Raw genomic sequence first — 5034 nt, forward strand, 5'->3', positions numbered from 1 at the left:
GCAATTCAAAGTCTTTCCTTGATTGGCTGGGCAATCTACAGTCTTTCTTTGATTGGCTGAGCAATCTAAAGTCTTGCCTTAAATAGCTGGAAAATATTAAGTACTTCCTTGCGTAGCTGGACAATCCCAAGTCTTGCCTTAACTGAATGGGCAATCGTAAGTCTTTTCTTGATTGGCTGGGCAATCTAAAGTCTTGCCTCAATTGACTGGAAAGTATTGAGTACTTCCTTGCTTAATTGGACAATCCCAAGTCTTGCCTTAACTGGCTGGGCAATCGTAAGTCTTGCCTTGCCTGGCTGGACGAGTAAGCTGGGAAATCCTAAGTAAATTTACAATATTAAATGAATCATAATATCAAACTTTGTTTTTTTTAAAGCCCTAACTGTTTTCCATATTCGCTCTTCCAGGAGTTATAACAGAAAACTGAGCCAATCGAAAAGGTACCCCCGAAAACCCCTCAGATAGCATTTTCAAATGACAATGACATACCATCTCGGCAATAATGGGTTAATAAGCTAAATTGAAAAATTTCATTTCAATCTTAGCCCACTTGTAGTGTGGAATTCAATTATTTCACGAAATGTAAACGACTAAATTCGCTGCTCCCAGGGTTACGTGGGTTAGCCTGCTTATGATTTGGTAGTGGTGATTTCTGGGTTTAGGTGGATTAGCAGGTAGGTGGGTTAATCCACTTGTGACATGGAACTTCATTATTCCAAGAAAAATATGCGACTAAACTTATTGTTCCCAGAGGCAGGTGCGTTAGCATGGTTGTCGCTTGTTAGGAGTGGTTTCTACTCCTAGGAAACGGCTTCCGTAGTAATTAAAAGACACGGGTTCCATATTTGTTATTTTTTATCAATGTGCAAAGTTTGGTTCCAAACGACTGTACGCTTTTTTGTTGGTATTTTGTGCGGAATCCTTTGATCCTTTTTAAAGCCCTAAATTGTGGCCGCCATATTGGATCTGCTAGGGGTTATAACAAAAAACTGACACCGGCAATACAAAGAGAACCCTCGAAAACCCCTGAGAATGGGTTGAAACGCTAAAATAAAAAATTACAATATTTTGGTGAAAAATAAAGATATCCTAATAAATCCAAGCAGGTTTGAAAGTGAAAGATTAGTACTTTCAAATTCCATATTAGCTTTGTGGTAGACAGTTTTTTGGTCCGTAGTATAAAATCAGAAATTAGTTTTTTCAGGCGGAAGCCGAAATTCATCCGTTTTCGTCCGGATTGCATCCGACTAGAAATGTGATCCGAAATCAGTCCACACCTGTCTAAAATTCGTCCGGAGGATAACGCCTGAAATTATATTTCTTGTGATGTGGAATCCGAAATTCATCCGCTTTCGTCCGAATTGTATTGAACAAAAACATAATCCGAAATGATTTCTTATCTGTCTGGAATTATTACGGACTATAGAATTTGCAATTATATTTTTATCAAGTGAAATCCGTGCCTCAACCGTTTTCGCCCGAATTGTATCTGATAAGAAATGGGATCCGAATTAAATCCGCGTCTGTCTGAAGTTCGTCCGGAGTATAAAACTTGATTTTTTTTGTAAATTAGAATCCGAAATTCTTTCGTTTTTATCCGGATTGTATTTAACAAAAAACGGAAATCGAAAGACGTTCGCATCTGTCTGGAATTATTCCGTACTATGAAATTTGAAATAATTTTTTTCATCCGCATGCGTCCAGGAGAAAATTACAAATTAATTATTGTTCTATTTATTGCCCAATTTAGACAAGGCCCTTTCAATACTCTTTATGTCATAATGAATATGCGTATGTAGAGTACTTTTCACCTTTGCCTATAAATACGACTTATCATCATTACTGCGATAGAAGTTCACTACTTCGTTTCTGATGAATAATGAATTACAGTACATTTTGCAGTACACTACAAGGAAACATTCGAAAAAGTACAGACTTGAGTATGAAAAGTGTAAGGAACAATCTACAGAAATGTCTTAAAAATGTTAAATAGTAACAGGTTCAATGAGACGTCAACATTAAAAGATGTTTTTCGCACTTTACTCATTAAATACAGCTTCATGAAAAGCGATTTTTCCGAATTAATCCCTTACAAAGTTTATTTGACTGTGCATGCTACAGTATATAGCAACTTGCGAAAGGACGTTCAGCAAATTAAAAATGATAAAATCCTATTTACGGAATAGAATGTATCAAAGTTTATTCTTAAATCTATCTCTACTGACAATCGAACTTGGTGATGTAAAATAATTGGATGTCTAAATTGTCATTAATAACTTTGTCAAAATGAAAGCGAGACGAATTGCAATGTAGCAACGTGCAGATAATTTTTAACGATGCAATACTTATTTTAAAGTCAGAACTATGTATAATTTATGATATAAATTGTCTAAAGTTAAATATAATTTATAATATATTATAATAGTCCGGGAGCTCGTGTTCGAAATTCGTTGACTGGCTAACAGCTGCTGGTGAATTCGAAATAATAAATAATAAATTATTATAATTATTGGTTATTATTTGAAACAATTTATCGTTAAACTGGTAAAAAATTCGAGTGAAAAAACGTCATTTTAGTACTCTTGAAACCCGTGGGGGATGATTGTTTGAATGCTAAAAACTAACAATAAGTTTGACTGGTAGCTTCTCGGTGGTGCCAAAGTTGACTGGCTTTTAATTTCAAAAGATAACTTTCCATGATAAGGTATAGAAATTGTTGTCTAGAAACCAAATTTCGGACTATATTTAAATTTATTTGTTTAGAAAGAGTATCATTAATTGTTTTGATTTTGCTATTAATGCGTATTTGTATAAATTCTGTTCGATAATTATGCAAATAAAGAGTTTCTAAAAATAAATTCAAGGTTTCAATTGGGAAATGAGTCATGTGATAATATTAAACCTGTATCGGTAAGATTTTTTACTATGGTAATTTTATGTTGTATTGTTATAGACAAATAAATGGAACAGCTATGGTTTCTCCCATTTCATCTATTTCGGCCGACTAAGTTATGCAAGATCTAGAATTCAATATCATTAAAAATTTAGATTTTTCAATGCATACATGTTTTAGGTATAGCTATGGTCCATTTATTATTTCACCAAAAGATAAACTATTTTATGTTATGCATCAATTCAATTCTTCCCAGTGGGCATAAAACTACGAAAATCCCAAGAACGTCCTTACGACGTTCCTCAGACGTCCTATGTCAGACCAATCGACGTCTCTAAGACGACCAATGTCGTAAAGCTGACCTAAAGACGTCTTAAAAACATGGAAGTTCTCGGGACATCTTTTGTACTGACATTAGACGTTTTAAGATCATCCCTAGGATGACCAAAAGACATGTTATAAAAGACGTGTTAGGGATGTCCCAAAGACGTCTCTAGGCCCTCCTTAATTTTTTTGCCCACTGGGTTATCATCCTAGATTTAAATGCACACATTAAATTGATAGGAATAATTCTATTCCCTTTTTAAATGTCAAAAAGAAAAGATAGTCAAACTTTGAATTTATTTTTAAAAACTCTTTATTTTAATAATTATCCCATCAAATTTTTTCAAACACGTATTGATAACAAAATAAAAATAATGAATGATACTCTTTTTAAATAAATAAATTTAAGTTTAGCCAGAACTGTTGTTTTTAAACTAACAATTTCTATACCTTATCACGGACAGTTATCTTTTGAATTTAAAAGAATTCTTAATGATTTTAATGTCACAACAGTTTTCAGAATTGATTTGAAACTTGACAAATTTATAAAATTAGGAAAGGACTCCCTAGACGACTGTCAGTTTACTGATATAGTTGATAAAATTCAGTGTTTGAATTTTGAAAAGTGTTATGTTGGTCAAACTGGTAGATTACTATCTACGAGAATAAAAGAACATCATGATAATTTTAGACAAAGCCCTATAATAACCATAAAGTCATAGCTAAACACCAGATTGAAACTGAACACTTAATTGATTGAGAAAGTGTCACCATGTTACAGGCTGAACCTAACGAATTTACAAGATTAATTGCTGAAATGTTCTTTATTAAGAAAAATGGTAACAATTTTTTAAATAAAATTACAGACCTTAAAAATAATAGTCCAAAATTGTTAATAGCAAAGACTAACAAATTTGAATGATTTTCAATAATTTATAATTTATCTAATTTAATTTTAGTTTAAATCATTGATAAATCTCCGAACCCTTATTATAAAAATTGATGATACGATTGATGATACGAAAACCTAGTTTTTCTACAATTACAAAAATGATTTATTTAATATTATTACTTTTTTTAAATTTATATAAGTTCTAAAGGAACTTTTTTTCAAGAAAATGATTTTTAAAATCTAAGTTGTATCTACAATGAAGACAATTCTGTTGGTAAATATAAATCTATTTTCAATTCTTAACCTGACTTTCTTAACTCTTTCCGTGACATCTTAATTCCTGTAACAACATTTATATATTTATCTAATATTTTTTTTACAGTTTTATATGAGAAAATGGGATTGATGTAAGTTTTAACTACACGACCTTTATTGTTTACTCGACTCATGATATAATGTGAACTTTATTATGACTTTGTCCTGAAGAGGAAAACGCTTAGTTTTTTAAGCACCGAACTGGAACTGGAAATAAAGGATAATTACTCAACATCTATAATCCTTTTGGTCTGAAGTATGTCAAATTTACATCCTGCTCTGCATAATTATTATTAATTATATATTACTGAGAAAAAAAACGTAGCTTTCTAACATTTAATTTTAATCTTGCTATATATATTGTTACGTCCCAAGAGAAGTAACCTACTTTGTATCTTATTTTATTTTAAAGTCCCTAGCGGACCAAAAGAACCGAATGGAGCCTCTATAAAGTATCCGTAAAGACCCCAGTGGGTCCCCATTCAGTTTCTTTTTTTAAAAACTGGAAAAAACAGCAAACTCAGCTTTTAAATTGTTGAAATTCGGATTTTTACCGTTGCAAAAAAAACTTTTGAGATTATTCCGTGACCTTCTATAGGAATTTTTTGTT

The 5034-nt window shown here is 32.0% G+C and overlaps 1 long non-coding RNA gene across 1 annotated transcript; it reads left to right on the forward strand.

Annotated features, from left to right (window-relative positions):
- The first annotated feature begins 3939 nt into the window (after window positions 1–3939).
- On the forward strand, window positions 3940–4674 carry LOC117180799. Its single transcript, XR_004468046.1, has 3 exons — window positions 3940–4056; window positions 4177–4383; window positions 4492–4674. It is a non-coding gene; the product is annotated as an uncharacterized LOC117180799 (long non-coding RNA).
- The last annotated feature ends 360 nt before the right edge of the window (window positions 4675–5034 follow it).

This window comes from Belonocnema kinseyi, chromosome 9 (assembly GCF_010883055.1).
Source record: "Belonocnema kinseyi isolate 2016_QV_RU_SX_M_011 chromosome 9, B_treatae_v1, whole genome shotgun sequence".
Lineage (NCBI taxonomy): Eukaryota > Metazoa > Arthropoda > Insecta > Hymenoptera > Cynipidae > Belonocnema > Belonocnema kinseyi.